At 44.4% G+C, this 17,129-nt stretch overlaps 1 long non-coding RNA gene across 1 annotated transcript; it reads left to right on the top strand.

Annotated features, from left to right (window-relative positions):
* Nucleotides 1-9,926: 9,926 nt before the first annotated feature.
* Nucleotides 9,927-11,257, top strand: LOC116503690. The gene is made up of 2 exons (XR_004254732.1): nt 9,927-10,145; nt 10,747-11,257. It is a non-coding gene; the product is annotated as an uncharacterized LOC116503690 (long non-coding RNA).
* Nucleotides 11,258-17,129: the final 5,872 nt, after the last annotated feature.

The raw sequence follows: 17,129 nt of genomic DNA, 5'->3' as shown, positions 1-17,129 counted from the left end.
ATGCAGAACTATCATTCCAGATTCTGAGAGAAAGCGATTCAAATAGGAAAATGGCACAACACTCCACAAGTGAGAATTGGAGAAAAAGAGAAAGACATCAGATTATGTCATGTCTCCTTATCCTGATTTCTACCTCATTTTCTCTGGAAGCATTCAGATTACAGTGCAACAAATGAGAATAATCAAAGAAAAGAGCTTTACTTCATTGATCCAGAGTGTCTTGTAGTACTGAACAGCAAATTTTCTGCTGAGTTTGTCTGCTATCAAATTTCAATAAGTACCATAAATATCAGCTAATTTTGAAGTCTTAGACCTTTCAGAATATTCTTTCAATATTTTGAACTGACTGAAACTGCCAAGCACTATTACATTTGTTGATCTGATCCTTCTGAAATAAATTAGGGAATGTGCTGTTCTGCTAAATGAGTTATTGCATAAGCAAGTCTTTTTTTACCATCACTAAAGCTGGCCATATCCAAACAATGAATGTATTGGAGGTACAATTCCTCCTCCTAATACAATTAGGCATCTTCCTAAGGGCCAAATACTTTTACTGATCTAATTATGTAACTCTTGGCATACGACTCATAACATCCACAAGAGAAAATTATTCATAAAACAAACAGAAAGATCATCTCTGATTTCTAAAAGAAGGTCAATTTCTTCCTCATAATGACCATGATGGAGAATTGGAGTATTTGAATTGGCTGGACCAAAGTAGGCACTAAATAGAGAGTAGCTTAAGAATAAGCTACATAAAGCCAGGAAAATACAGTTTTTGAAATGGGTGTTAAACAAATAGAAAAATTATGGAGACAGGACAGAATATGTTTCAAAGTAAAAGACTCAGTTCATGTTGGGTTCTTCTGTTTTATAAACATTAAAATTTAACTAACCTTGAAGGGATTTCCAAAGTCCACCCAGTCACATTTCAGGGGAATTCTTCCTGCATGAACTATCTTTTCATGATGACCCCACTAGTGACAGTGAAACACAATTCAATCTTCATAAAGAGTAGAACAAGGCAAATGCAAGAAACATTTTAATTTGCAGATTGTCTAGAATTCAGGACATGGACTAATCAAGAAAGTAGCTGGAGGTATGCACATTATTTGAAGAATTAGATGAAGCAATTATTTTAGATATATTTTCCAAAAATGCATATGTGATCCTAATATAAGATCTTAATTCTAAGGAAATCCTTCTTGCTGAATTATAGGTGCTGTGGATAATTGGGCTGAGGTTTTTTTTTTCTCCTGCTAAAATAGATAAAAGCAGGCCTACCCACCGGTAAAAGGTTCACAGTACTGAATTCAATACCTTAACAAGCTGGTGACAGGAAAAATCTTAAGACTCACAGAATTCAAAAGTTATTTGTGTTATCTGAAGGACTGCCTCTTCCCAGTTACATCTTCACTAGAGTTGGTATTCAGGAGGTTCTGATAAGTTCTGGAGAACCAGTAGCGGAAATTTTGAGTAGTTCGGAGAACCAATAAATATCACCTCTGACTGGCCCCACCCTCATCTATTCTCTGCCTCCCGAGTCCCAGCTGATTGGGAGGAAATGGGGATTTTGCAGTAACCTTCTCCTGGAGTGGGGACAGAATGGAGATTTTACAGTATCCTTCCAGCCACACCCACCAAGACACGCCAAGCCATGCCACACCCCTTAAGCCACGCTAACAGAACCAGTAGTAAAAACAAATTGAATCCCACCACTGATCTGCTCATTCATCAGATCAGGCAAGAGAAGGGTGCTTGGGGGGGGGGGAGGTTTTCCATCTCTCAGGGAACTGTACATGGTGATCCAAGGAAGCAGGCTTTCTCCTTATGGAACATTCTCCTCCATCAGCTCAGTCAGCTCAGCTCTATCCCTCCTTATTTTCCAGAAATCCCTCAACACCTGGTTTTGTCGTGAAAGGACTGGTCACTTTTTGAGGCTGCTCTTCTGCTAATTGAATTGTGTATGTGTGAATCTGTGTTTGCGTATGTGAATATGATTGGTTTCAGCATGTTATTTTTATACTTTCTTTGCAATACGTGAGCAGCCCCCAACCTTTGGGCATCAGGGACTGGTTCTGTAGAGAGTGGTTTCTCCATGGATCGGAGGGAGTGTGGTTTTGTGTGCTGCCTAAACTCTGCGGATGTGGCTTTGCCTGTTTGTGTGGCCTGGTTTCTGGCATGCCGCAGCCCTGTGTTGGTCCATGGACTGGGGGTTGAGGACCCCTGCTATACACAACGTAGAATCACTTCTTGTGAGATAAGCAGTCACATAAATTTGATAAGAAAATCAATAAATAAATGTTAATGAATTGCTCTTTCATATCCTGTAATTTGTGGGGCTGCATGGGTCATCAACTCTTTGAAGTTCACAAGTTAAGTCTCACCTCCACATACATACAAATACTTTATGCACATTTATGGCTTCAATGAGTGAATTCCCCATTTCCAACCATTCTGAAATCAGTAATCTGCCTCCCAATAAGAGATTTAAAGTAAGTTTTGAATGAGCTTTAAATCCTAAATGGCATAACATCATTGTTTAATTTTTGAGTTCAAAGTCTTTCTGAATTTTTTTTTTACACTGCCAGTGGCCAACAATTATCTTCAGATCCTCACCTTGGATAGTTACATAAAAGGCAAATGTCTGTTTTGTGAACTCCACTTTTATGCTCACCATGCTTCCCCCCCAAAATGTATAGAATCTGTAATTTATTTGTCTTTACAGTCTAAAGTTAGGAATGTTGATAAATAATTGCCCTGTAGTGATAGAAATAAAAGAAAACATTGTTTAAAAAAAGTTAGAGGAAGTATGGTAAGATTAGATAGTGGCTTCAGTTGGCCTTCTTCTTTCAACCGTGTCTCATTTAAACAGCTTCTGGGATACTTGAAGAGGAAAAAAACTCAGAAGAAGATGGATCTGACATGGGCAGGAGTTCTGCTTCTTCTCTCTATAATTTTCCCCCTTTTTGTATCTTTTCAATTGTACAAGAGAAAGGGGCAGCTTCCCCCTGGACCTGCTCCATGTACATGCCCTAACATTATTACCACATTTAAACATACATTATGATACATAACAAATAAAGCTATTTGGAGAAGCAAATGCTCACATATTATACAATGACCTCCAACTTAGAAATGAAAATATTTCTCATTAAATCACCAAACTGGAGTCCTCTGTAAGGATCCCAAAGAGAAGAGGCGCCTGGTTATATGCATCTCCAATCTTTGCCTGGGAAACGGCAAAGAAAGGCATGTTCAAAGAGCAAAGGCCATAACACCCAAGAGAAGGATGGCAGAGAAGACAGGGAAGGCAGAGGGTCACCGGTTTTCCCCGAGAAGACACTCCCTCCTTCCGAGCCTTGAACTCGAGGCCCACCCACCCACCAAGAAGATGCAAATGCTTGCTCACTTGGCGGTCATAACTGTTTAGTCCTCATCGCTACGACTGACAGCCAGCAACAGCCAGGTCGTGCCTTATTGGCTAAAGCCTCCTGCCTCATTCCTTCAGGGAATACTTCAATGACCACATTGTGGATGTCTAGATAGGTCATCACTAAGGTGCCAGACCCTTTCTGCTGCTGGCTTGCTGAGGTTGTGGGCTCAACTCTCCCGGCAGTTGAAGCAGTACCATGGTGACCTCCTGGAGCTGCAGAGTGGCTCTGGGAGCAGGAGCAGGAGCAGGAAACCACCGACTCAGCAGGCCAGCAATGCAAAGGCCCTGGTGCTCAGCTTCGGAGGAGGGAAGGAAGGCATGTGTTGGGCCACTTCTTCTCACCAGGGCTTCATTGCAGAGAGGAAGGCAGGAGGAGCACTGTGCAAGCCAGCCAGCCTAGGTCGAGCTCACCGGATGCTCCTGGCCAGTCCCCCTTGAAGAAATTACTGTCCCTGGCCCATGTCACAAAGAGAGGCTGGCCACGCATGCCCCCAGCCACTGTCTCTCCCAACCTGCCTAGCAGCTCTGGGCTGGGCAGCGGTTCGGCTTTCCCAGATGTCCTCAACCCTGATCCTCGCCTGTCCTGCCCTTACTTCCATATCTGGTGGCAGAGAGAAAAGTGAGCCAGACTGAGCCACCACCACTTGTCCCCTTCCCCACCATGCATCTTGCCTCCACCCAGACTCTCCATGCTGCTGCGCCTCGTCTGCTGTGGCTGCCAGCAGATGGGAGTGGTCAGTGGCTGCGAGGTTCCACCACTCACATCACCTCTTTACCAGATTGCCCTTGCCCACACACCTGCCTTATCAGGTTGGGAGAGCTGGGCCCAAAGTATGGCCAATCCTCAATGTGTCCCCCACCCCAGGCAGCACTTCGGCCAAGTGCAGCAGGCTCGGAGCTACCTGTCTCCCTCCCCTGCAATTGGCCTTACCTTCTCAGGCCAAGTGAGAGGTGAAGGAAGGCTCATGAGGCAGGCAAGTAGCTGGTCTGGGTGGGAGGAAGGGAAGAATCATGAAGGAAGGCTTGGCAGGGAGCTGGGTTGTATGGTGGGCTGGGGCAAAGGCAGGCAAGTGAGCTGAGCCTCAAAGGGCAACGTGGTTGACTCAAGGGAGCTAGAAGTAAGGGAGAAAGAGAGCAGGAGTTCTATGCTGCAACCAAGGTGGATGAGGCAAGATAAGGAGTGCCTGGGATGAGCAGGATGGGGCAGGTGGACTGAGGGGTGGCAGCCAGTGGTATGATTAGCTATTTCTCCAAACTGCACAAAAATTAGCAACCGGTTCACCTGAACCGGTCCGAATGGGCTGAATCAGTCAGCATATTGGCCAAAACAATCTAGGTCCACATTTTATTTTTCCTCTAGGTCCCTCCTCTACCTTTCGGATATCAAAGTTGTCAGCTAACTTTGGTTAGGAATCTGTTCAATCTCCAACTTGCTGCAGAGTTTTTTTGTCAGTTGATATCAAGTTAGTTAAAGTCTCCAATTGCTACTGTGGTATGCTAACATTTGTTAATTGATTAACAAAGTGGTTGGTTGGCCTGTAGGATACGTCTATAGCAATGTCATTCTTTTTTCTTTTTTTTTTTTACATTAACCCATATGGATTCTAGGAGGTTTTCATCCTTGGTTTGTGTATTTCTGTAGAGATGTAGGGATCTTTGATATATAATGCAGCTATACTTCTTTTGTTAGGTCTGTTTCTTTTGAATAGTTTGCATCCTTCTATCAGTACATTCCAGTCATGAGTTTCACCCCACCAAATTTCAGTGATGGCAACTATATCATATCTATCTAATATTTCAAGTTCATCCTATTTCTTCCATAAACTTTGAGAATTAGTATATAGACATTTGAGTTATTTATGTGTTTTGGGTATGTTTCTTAGATTTCACAAAGATTTTTAGTCAGCTAAAGAAGGACTAGATTGGATTATCAGGGTTAGTTTTAACTCTGTAAAATAGAACATTTCATATAACTGGTAAAAACAGAACTGGTGCATTTTATTACTTTGAGGCTAATACAGAGGTGAGTTCCTACTTATTTGGTCCGGTTTGGCTGAAAGATAGTAATTCTGGCAGACACGTGACCATACCGGTTCTATCCTCTGTGGTGCCATCTTGATTTTCTGTTCTGCACATGCGCAGAACAATCTTCATTGAAAAATGTAATTCCCCCCCCTTTTAATGTTGTGCACATGCACAGACCATTTTAAGTGCAGATGCCATGCCCCCTGCCCCGCCCAGTCACTCCTCACCCTCTGGGTGGCTTCCCTGCCTAATCTGGCCACGTGGTACATTCCCTGTGGTCCAACTGAGTTGCCTTCTCCGCCGGCCTACAGGTAACTCTCACTAGCCCCACCTGAGACATTCTCACCCCTTCCAGGATCCTCACGAGCCTCAGTTTGGCTCCCAGCAGGCTTCAAGCAGACCTGGTAGGCCCAAAATAGAGCATGGCGAGGCCTAGCAAGCCTCAGGTTTTGTAAATATGTTGATTTTGATAATGGTTTTTCCACCATTTTACTTCCTCTCCTGAAGTCGTCCCAGGTTGTTGTTTACTTGCAAGAAAATATAATCTCCCCTTAAACTGGTCCTCACAAAACACTTTTCAAAAAAGACACTTGGAAGAGCAAATGACCAATTTCTCATATTTCAGACAGCTTGTGCAAAGGCCTAACTCTCTAGCGAGGGTTGTAATGATGGGAAAGATGAAAGGAAGAAGACGTTGGACTCAGTTAGAATGGTGGCAAATACTATGTTGGGGCCAGATTGCTGTGGAAAAGATCTATGAGGCTGCTAATATTTGGCAGTGACTTGTTGGTTCATACCCTAGCAGTCAAAGCTTGAAACCGTGTTCTTTTTATTGGGTACAACTATATTGCACAAAAATACCTGAACTGAAGCAACTCCATTTTTTTTTTTTTTGGTTCACTGAAAATTGAATCTCACAATTCTCTCCATTTTTTAGTATTTAGTATTTTATTGGAATTTATAGGCCGCCCTTTTCCCTGAGGGGACTCAGGGCGGCTTACAATCAAAAAGGGGGGGGGGTGCAAATACAAAAACAAAAACAGTAGGTGAATAAAATAAGACAATAAAAACACAACTTGCATTCAACATTCAACACTCGGGTGGGGCGAATTAGGAACTTATCCCCAGGCCTGACGGGATAGCCAGTTCTTGAGGGCTGTGCGGAAGGTCTGTACGGTGGGGAGGGTGCGAATCTCAATGGGGAGGTCGTTCCACAGGGTCGGAGCTGCTACAGAAAAGGCTCTCCTCCGCGTAGTCGCCAGTCGACATTGACTGGCGGATGGAATTCGGAGGAGGCCCAATCTGTGCGATCTAATTGGTCTGAGGGAGGTAATCGGCAGGAGGCGGTCTCTCAAGTAGTCAGATCCACTACCATGGAGAGCTTATAGGTGGTCATTAGTACCCTGAAGCGCACCCGGAGATCAACAGGTAGCCAGTGCAGTTCGCGGAGGATGGGTGTTATGTGGGCGAACCACGGTGCGCCCACTATCACTCGCGCAGCTGCATTCTGAACTAACTGCAGTCGCCGGATGCACTTCAAGGGCAGCCCCATGTAGAGCACATTGCAGTATTCCAGCCTAGAGATCACAAGGGCTCGAGTGACTGTTGCGAGGGCCTCCCGGTTCAGGTAGGGTCGTAACTGGCGGACCAGGCGAACCTGGGCAAATGCCCCCCTGGTCACAGCTGACAAATGATGGTCGAAAGTCAGCTGTGGGTCCAGGAGGACTCCTAAGTTACGAACCCTATCTGAGGGGTGTAAAATTTGACCCCCCAGCCTGAGCGATGGAACACTGGCCAAATTGTTGGGAGGAAAACACAACAGCCACTCGGTCTTGTCTGGGTTGAGTACCAGTTTGTTAACACTCATCCAGTTCCTAACGGCCTCAAGGCCCCGGTTCATCACGTCCACCGCTTCATTGAGTTGGCACGGGGCGGACAGATACAATTGAGTATCGTCCGCATATTGGTGGTATCTTATCCCGTGCCTCCGAATGATCTCGCCCAGCGGTTTCATGTATATGTTGAATAGTAGGGGGGATAAGACCGAACCCTGTGGCACCCCATATGTTAGGGGCCTCAGGGACGATCTCTGCCCCCCGACCAACACCGACTGTGACCTGTCCTAGAGGTAGGAGGAGAACCACTGCAAAACAGTGCCTCCCACCCCCACCTCCCGCAGTCGTCGCAGAAGGATACCATGGTCGATGGTATCGAAAGCCACTGAGAGGTCAAGGAGAACCAGGATGGACGCATGGCCTCCATCTCTGGCTCTCCAGAGATCATCGGTCAATGCGACCAAAGCGGTCTCTGTGCTGTAACCAGGTCTGAAGCCAGACTGGAAGGGGTCAAGGTAACTAGCTTCCTCCAAGGGACCGTTGGAGCTGGAAGGCCACCACCTTCTCAACAACCTTCCCAACAAAGGGGAGGTTGGAGACAGGACGATAATTGTTTAAAACGGCTGGATCCAAGGATAGTTTCTTCAGGAGGGGTCTCACCACCGCCATTTTAAGTACGGCGGGGAAGTGCCCCTCCCAAAGGGAGGCGGTCACGACCGCCTGGATCCAGCTGAGTGTCACCTCACTGCTGTTGGCAACCAGCCAGGAGGGACACGGGTCCAGTATACAGGTGGAGGCGCTCACAGCTCGTATGGCCTTGTCCACATCCCCAGAGGTAACATCCTGAAACTCAACCCAGAGATGGTCTGCCAAGCTATCACCCTGTGTCTCGGCTGGATCTGCAGAGGTGGAGTCCAAGTCCGACCGAAACCGAGCAACTTTGTCCGCTAAGAACTGGGCATAGTCCTCAGCCTTACCCTGTAGGGGGTCCCTCACATCCCTCCTATTTAGGAGGGAGCGGGTAATCCTAAACAGGGCGGCTGGGCGGGACTCAGCGGACGCAACCAAGGTAGCGATGTGTGTTCTTTTGGCTGCCCTCAATGCTCTGATGTAATCCTTGGTGCATGTTGTCAGAAGTGCTCGGTTCGATTCGGACTTATCGGACCTCCACAAGTGCTCTAGGCGTCTCCTCCGGCGCTTCTTCTCCCGGAGCTCCTCGGTGAACCAAGGAGGTCTCCGGGATCCGCCGACCCGGAGGGGCCATAGTGGCGCAATCCGGTCAAGAGACTCCGATGCCGTCGAGTACCAGGCAGCAACCAGAGTCTCCGCCGAACTGTGGGCGAGAGTATCAGGGATAACCCCAAGCTCCATCTGGAACCTCAGAGGGTCCATAAGTCGCCTGGGGCGGAACCACCTGGTCGGTTCCTCCTCCCTACAGTGAGGGTTTGGCCTCCGGAAGTCAAGCCTCAGTAGGCAGTGGTCTGACCACAACAGGGGTACGATCTCATTACCCCTCAGACCAAGGTCACAAGTCCACTGCTCCGAGAGGAATACGAGGTCGAGCATGTGACCCGCTGAATGGGTTGGGCCCCGAATTACCTGGGTCAAGCCCATGGCTGTCATGGAAGCCATGAACTCCTGCGCTCCATCAGAGTGTTCACCGAGCGAAGGCAATTAAAGTCCCCCAGAACCATGAGCCTGGGGAACTCAATTGCTAGCTCGGCTACTGACTCGAGGAGCGAGGGGAGGGCTGCTGCAACGCAGTTGGGAGGCAGGTACGTTAGCAGCAAACCCACTTGACCCTTGAGGTCCAACTTTACCAGCAGGGACTCACACCCGACAAGCTCCGGAGCAGGGATCCTACGAGGTGCTAAAGACTCCCGAATAACAATAGCCACACCCCCACCCCTTCCCTGAGCTCTCGGCTGATGAAGCACCTGAAATCCTTCTGGGCACATCTCTACGAGGGGGACTCCTCCCTCCGGGCCCAGCCAGGTTTCAGTAATACATGCCAGGTCTGCCCCCTCATCTAAAATTAAGTCCCGGACGAGGGGAGCCTTGTGAACTACAGACCTGGCATTTAGCGACAACAGCGGAGACCAGGGTCCTGATTACTCGCGCCATCTGGCCTCGGAGTGGGACTCATAGGGCCGGAAGAAGGGATGGTGTAGGGATTTTTTCCTATACCATACCGCACTTACAGAAACCTGTGACATTCCTTCCACAACTTCACTCGTTGTTCTTTTAATACAGCAAAAATCAGAAATGGAAAGATCAAAATTGTGCAGTTCAACTAACCAATAATTCAAGCATGAAGGATTATGTACTTTAAAGGTGGAGAGGAGAAAATGTGCAATGCATACCGTGTTTCCCAGAAAATGAGACAAGGTCTTATTTTATTGTGACCCCCGAAATAAGCACTTGGCCTTCTTTTTCGGGATATCTTATTATGTTTGAGGTGCAGGAGATAGCGAGCGTGGTCACCTCATGGCTGCTGCTGTGTTGCAATATTTTTGGGGAGGGGTTATTTCCAGGGGAGGCCTTATTTTAGCCCATGCGCTCAAAAGCGCAATTGGGCTTATTATCCAGGGGATGGGGGTGGTATCATTTTCGGGGAAGCAGGGGTTTTTTTTTTCCGTTCTGCAAAATTTGAGAACTGATATCACATTGTGATCTGTTTCCTGTGTCTTTGGTTTCAGTTATGGCCGATACTGATAAGAAGAAATGGAAGGCGATGCGACAGTTCACACTGTCCACCTTGCGAGATTTTGGAATGGGGAAGATAAGAATGTCTGAGGGGATGCAGGAGGAAGCCCATTGTCTGGTGGAGGAAATGGCTACCACAAAAGGTTAAAAAAAAGAATCTGGAAAGGATTTTTGTATTATGTGAAGCTACAGGAAAACTGGATTCTACACTGAATCTCAAATCATCTACACTTAAGTGCACAAAATAAATTAAAAGATAGGGAGTGAGTGCCCCTCTTTCTTTTGTTTTTGCAATATTGTTCAGAAGCAAAAGGAAAAGTACACAAATGAAGCTTTTGAGCTTTTCCTCCCTCTTTTCTATCCAGTATCAGTATTTGGCTTCATAAAATTACAAGCTTGCTCAGAACTACAACATTTTAACGTGGTTGTATGAACTAAGAGATACAAAACCCTAGGAAGCATTAATGGGGTAGTTATAAATTCATAAAATTACAAGTTTGCTCAAAAGTAGTGAACTGTTATGCTGGATGCATTATCTAAGCTAACACATGTGTTATATCACACATCAAGCAAGTTCATCAACCAGGAAAATCATATTACATTTTTAGATAAGAGGGCAAAAATAATCATCCCAACGTCTTTGGCCTGAACAACTTTTTTGTTGCAATTTTGTAGTGAGAATCATGGAAGGGAAGATTCACATTCACTGATCGCACTCATAAATTTCTCTGGCCTTTGTTGCAGGGCATCCTTTTGACCCAAGAAGAAGTTGTGCAAGTGCTGTTTCTAATGTGATCTGTGCAGTAATCTTTGGCAATCGATTTGATTACAAAGATCACACCTTCATAAAGAACCAGGAGATTGTGGAGTCTCAAATAAGATTTCTTTATAGTTTCCTAGGAATGGTATGTTTTTCCTCTCTGATGCTTATCCTGATACCCCATTTTTCCTACTAGGTCTCTGTGTGTGTGCAAACGTCCAAATCAGAATTGGAATGAGCTACTAAGCATGAGCTATCAAATCAAGACATCCAGTGGGATTGAGCTATTCAAACATAAATTGATTCTCAGCAAACCTTTCCTAGCTAGGCTTATTTCCTAGGAGACCATTTCCTTCTTTCGGAACTCCTTTGGTTCCGGATCTGCTTATTCTAGAATCACTGATTTTTTATAAATTAATAAGGACAATGTCAATATTACAATCAAACTAATTATTATATTTTACAAAGTATTATAACATTTTTTAAAGTGCAATGGTATACATACAGCTATGAATCATATTAGCAGTGCTAATTATCATGTCAGATGGTGGACAGGTGCATCTCTCCTTGTCATGGCTTTTCAGACAACACCCATAGGTTTATGCACACACTTCTTTCTTCCAATCTTCAAGGACTTTGGCCTTTTTCACCATTATCCCTTTGTAGGAGAGATGGGGCGGGGGGAGTCTAGGAAAGGAGCAGGTGAGTCCCTTGCAAAGTATCTCCTGCATGGAAATCACCCAAGTGAGGAGAGATCTAGGGGAACTTTCCAAGAGACACCTCTTCAATTAACTTATTACAATGATACATTCCCTTTTTAATTCTAGATGCTGTATTTACTCGTGACTACAATTAAAGACAACATACTGAAATTCTTGTGATTCTTGTCTTCTGGTCTTGGACCTATCTGAGGGTTGACAATTAGTAATATCAAAGTAAAAGCTACTCTCTGAACAGTTGGGGTATTAAGCCTCCACAATAATGACCAAAAAGGCATACTATTTAATTTGTACTCTGTGGCAGGTGTACAATACTTTTCCAAAAACAATGGAATACTTTTTTGGGTGACACATCAAGTCTTTTGCTGAGGTTGAAAAATTCCGCGATTATATCCATGAGAAGGTGGATTTGAACAAGAAGACATTACATCCCCAGAACCCATGTGATTATATTGATTGCTTCCTTCTCAGAATACAGAAGGTAGGCATGTAGATACCATATCTGGATAACTGTATAAATATCTCCAATATGCATCTAAGATGAAAGTAGTTCATCCCAGATGATGATGGTGGTGATGAAGTTATCCATTCAGTGGTGTTCAAGTCCTAGTGATAATATGGTCCAGGCCTTTCCACATCTTCTGATCTTGACCTAGTTATCTGAGTTATTCTGTGCTATGGCTTGTGTCCAGACATTGTGTTCTTTGATGTCACTTTTTCCACCGGTCACATTTTCATTACTAGACTTGGATATAAATGAATTGATAAAATATTCCTTTCCACTACCTGATGGACAGAGAGTATCTCACAAACAATTTGATACTGATTTTGAAAGTTTATAAAACTTTGGAGGAATTGAAAATTGGGTTTAATTTACCTCAGAGGCTTCCTGGTATGTATTCAATGAAATCTTGACTATTTTAAATATAATTGTATGATGAATCAGGAGTTTAGTAGTTCTGGATGAGAGGACCAAGTTTGCGTAACCCCTCCTGGCAGTCACAGTTTAAAGCAGTTTGTATTTCATTACCCTCATAGTACTGAATTCAAGGCGGAAGGATCATCTCTAACAAGCTGACAAAAGCTGAGGAAAGAAACACCCTTAAATCCTACACGAGTTCAAAAGCTATTTGCGTTATTTGAAGGATACTTCCTCAGGCAGGAGAGAGGTCATGGAAGTTCATCTTTAAGGAATGAAGTTAGACAAGGCCCTCAACCTGTGAGCGCCACCACCTGTCAGTAAGATCCTTGTCCCTCTGAATGTTGAAAGCCTCCAGGACAAGTGACCAGAGGGTGGATCCAGGTTATGATTCATATGTAGGGTGACCAGACGTACCGATTTCAGCGTGACAAGCATGCTTTATAACAATTTTTCCCGTGTCCCTCCGCCTTTTAAAAAAGTCCCAATTTTCTGGCTTCATGTTGAAAGCCCAGTGAATTTGCTTAAGAAATCCTAACCGGGGACTAGACAAAAGACACCCTGTCTAATCCCTCTCTCTCTCTGTCTCAGTACTTTCATTGAAGATATTAAAACGTTTAAAGCAACAAAACGGACCTCCCCCCCTCCGCGCGCCGGTCGCGTTCACCTCATTTTATAAGAAAAAATGATCTAGTGTTGTATACTGAAAGAAAGTCCTCGCAGTTACGAATGACAGCTCGGTAGCAGCCAGGCGCGTCTTAGCCAATCAGACGCGCCTGTCAGTTGCCGAGCTACTGGTTTATAAAAGGCAGGCTCTTCCAACTGTCAACTGATTCTTCAACTGGCAGCTGAACATACCAGTCTACCTGGAACTGCTTCGCTGCTTCTTCTCCACAGACTACGGTCTAATCTTTGTTACAATTGTTTCTACCGTGCTCACAGCTGGTCTTCCTTAGAGACTTTGTTAATAGTTACTGTTATATTAAATTGGTTACAGCGTTACCGAACCTGAGCCTTTGTCTTCATTCTTAAGTTACAATATCTAGTACCATAGAGCTGCAGGAAATGGCTAGAGAGGTCGCCAGTGTTACTTCCTGGATTTTCCAGAGGGGAGGGGCACGGAGGTTGGAGGACTCTAAAATGGTGGGAAAGTGTCAGCACCTCTCCATTAAATAATTAGGAAGAAAGACCACGAGACTCCATGTGTGGAAATCAAGTTGTACTTTTACTAATTAAAAATGATTAAAGGCATAGCGAAGCGAAGGCTGAATATTTAGGCGCGAAAGCAATTGATATATAGAATAGCCCATTCCCCACCCCTTGGCATCACAGTTACAGTCCAATCATAATTCTCCCAAGTGTCAGGTGCAAGATAACTTCAAAAGGCATCACGAAGATGGAATGTCGGTGCCGTTAGTCCTGGCGGGAAACTCTCACGCATGCGTAGTCCGATCAACGGTGAACTCCAGAACCTTCCTCCAGCACAATGAGTAACCCCTCCCAAATACCATGCCCTCCCTCCCCATTTCATGGCAGCCGAAGCAACAGCAAAGCAGAGACTGACAGAAAGGCCTCCTCCGAGTGCCATCTGCCAGCCCAGTGCCGGCTGGCCACTACACGGAGGAGAGCCTTTTCAGTGGCAGCTCCGACCCTCTGGAACGAACTCCCCGTGGGATCCGTACCCTCACCACCCTTCAGACCTTCCGCGTAGCCCTCAAGAACTGGCTATCCTGCCAGGCCTGGGGGTAGAGATTGATCTTCCCCCACCCGAATGTTGGATGAATGTGTTTTACTTTTTAATATATGTAATGTTATATGTTATTGTCTGTACCCCCTCCCTATGAGTTGTTAGCCGCCTGAGTCCCCTCAGGGAAAAGGGCGGCCTATAAATAAACCCATCAATTCAATTCAATTCAATTCTTTGAAACTTGGAGTTTCTGCCTGCTGGTAAGTGTGCTGGGTTTTTTTCTTTTATTTTTTAATGCATTTTAAAATAATGTAGGTTTTTAAAAATGTGCAGCTGCTGTTTTTTTATTCAAAACAATATGTGATGTGCCATGGAAAAATCATTAAAAAAAAAACCCTGAAAGAACAAAAGGTTTTTTTTTTTAGGGTATTTTCCTGATCAAAACTATAATTGTTTCTGCATGACACCCTTAATCACAAATAGCCAACTACACTTCATTCTAAATAGTTTTATTTCCTTTATTGTATGTGATACTCAAGTCCAAAACTGAGTTAATTGGATAAACTCAGCTCCACAATTTACTAAATATACAGTTACAGGAATTTCATGTATAGTATGCTGTCTCTTAGGGTTTATTGACATAGGAGAATAATATGAGAGGGATTTGATGTAAATAAGCTCTTTTAATGAATTCAAAATCAACACAGCAGACAAGACATGGGCGTGAACATAATACACACTTTAACAATTTTTTTTTCTTTTAGCCATCAAATACTGCAGCAAATGTGTCAGTAATAATAGCAAGACAGGCATAGGATTTTCCAGCCAGGTTAATTTTACTTTTTTATGGTTTTGATGTTGTATTTAATTTTATCTGTATTAGAAACTTATGAAGGCTGTGCAACATTTTGAGGTGATGTAGAGTATGTAAAGGCATGAATACAGTAGAACCTCTGGTCACAACCATAATTCGTTCCATAACTTTGGTCGCAAACTGATTTGGTCAGGAATCAAACCTAATTTTGGAAATTTGGCGCTTACAAAAAAATGGTGCAGAAGGGGAAATCAGCAGCGGGGGGGGGGGGGGAGAATGTGAATATTTTGGTCAGAAGCGTTCATGACCAGAGTGTAACATCTTCACTTAGGATTCACTTAAGAACTGTGGCAGGAAAGGTGGTATAGTGACCAAAGTTACAATGGCATTGAAAAAGTGACTGATGACCCTTTTTCAACACTTAGCGACCGTTTTCACACTTAGCAACCGTTGCAGCATCCTCATGGTCACATGATCAAAATTCGGATGTTTGGCAACAGTTACAATTATATTTGTAAATTGTAGTTATGTTGAAATAAAAAAAACATTACAATACTATTTTTGCGTTATATGAAATTTTTGTTTGCTCCGTATAAAATTTTTAATCAATCCCCCCCCGGTCAAAGGTCCCTCTTTACCAATCTGAAAATCTGGTCACCTTATTAATATGTCATTAGAGGGAGGGTATTTCTGGAGGCTTTTAAGGAGACCTTGGTTTGCCTCCTCCTTAAAAACCATCACTGCCAGGACAACTTTCATCCAATTTCCTTTTTGGTGAATGTTATGGAAAATCTGGGGACCTGACAGCTTCAGAGGGTCCTAGATGAAGCAAATTATCTGGATCCCTTTCAGTCAGGATTCAGGCCTAGTTATGGGATGGAAATGGCATTGCTCACACTTGATGATCTTTGGTGAGAGTGGGATTGGGATATTGCAACCAACCTTGCTCTCCATGACCTCTCAATGGCTTTCAATACCATGATCATGATATCCTTCTGGGTCAGCAATGGGGAATACAGCTGGGTGGCACAGTTTAGTGCTAGTTCAGCTCCATTCTCAAAGATGATTCCAATCACTGTTGATAGGGATTGAGGAGACGAGCTCTTGGCCATTATCATGTGGCATTCTGCAGGGCTTGCCACTCATCTCTATTCCTTTCAATCATCCCTATGAATCCATATGGGTGAAGATCATCTGTCACCATGGGTTCAGGTGTCTGCAGACTTTGACAATATCTAAATCTATATTGCCACTCCTGGTGACCAAATGATACTCTGGTTTCCCTCTTGTGGTTGCCTGGAGGCTGTGGGGCTGCATGGGCCTTTGATTGAATCCTGGTAAGACCAAATGGCTTGGGGTACACGAGGCTTTGTCATCTTTGAATATGAATGAGGTGGCACTACCTGGTTCAGAATTTTTTTGGGAGGGGGTCTCCTGGACTTGCAAACTCTGCCCAAAGAGCAGGTGGCAGTCGTGGTTAAGGAGAAAACTTTGGGTTGTGTACCAATTGTGGCATTTCTGGATCAGGAATGCCTGGCTCTCTTTTGTTCAGGAGCTAGATATCTTACAATTGGGCTATTGTAATGTACTCTGTTGAGCCTACTTTGAAGAGCATTTGGAAGTTACAGCTGGTCCAGAGTGCGGTGGCTCAGACAGTTCTTGGGGTCAAAGAATGCCCCATATAACATCACTAATCTGTGAGCTGTATTGGCTGCTGGTCTGCTTCCAGGTGCAATTCAAGGTCTTGGTAATCACCTTTAAGCAGCTGATGGCATAAGTGCAGACTACTTGAGGGACTCAATTGCCACCTGTGCTGGCATGCTGCAGGCTTGATTATTCTGGCTGGCAGTGTTCAGGAGAAGAGCTTTCTCTGCCATTGCACCTGTGTCAGCCTCAACCCTCCTCGCCTTTCATAAAGTCTAGTAGACCTGACTTTCCCAGAGTATAAGGGAGAAGCAACCTAGAACTAAGGACACATTTTCTAACAGTGAACATCTTGCCTTCAGAAGTTCTGAATGCTCCATCACTGGAGACTTTTAAGAAGCGACTGGACAACCAATTGTCTGAAATGGAATATGGTATCCTGCTTGTGCAGTGGGTTGGATTAGAAAACTCTAAGGTCTCTTCCAACTCTGTTATTCTGTTGTTATTATTTTCTTCTGAAATGATTTTTTACCTTGGATAGTTATATAAAAGGCCAAATGTCCATGTTTTCAATCCAGCTTATA

The sequence above is a fragment of the Thamnophis elegans genome, chromosome 2 (assembly GCF_009769535.1).
Source record: "Thamnophis elegans isolate rThaEle1 chromosome 2, rThaEle1.pri, whole genome shotgun sequence".
In the NCBI taxonomy this organism is placed as follows: Eukaryota; Metazoa; Chordata; class Lepidosauria; order Squamata; family Colubridae; genus Thamnophis; species Thamnophis elegans.
The sequence above is the reverse complement of the archived record's forward strand: the minus strand, read 5'-3'. Positions and strand labels throughout refer to the sequence as shown.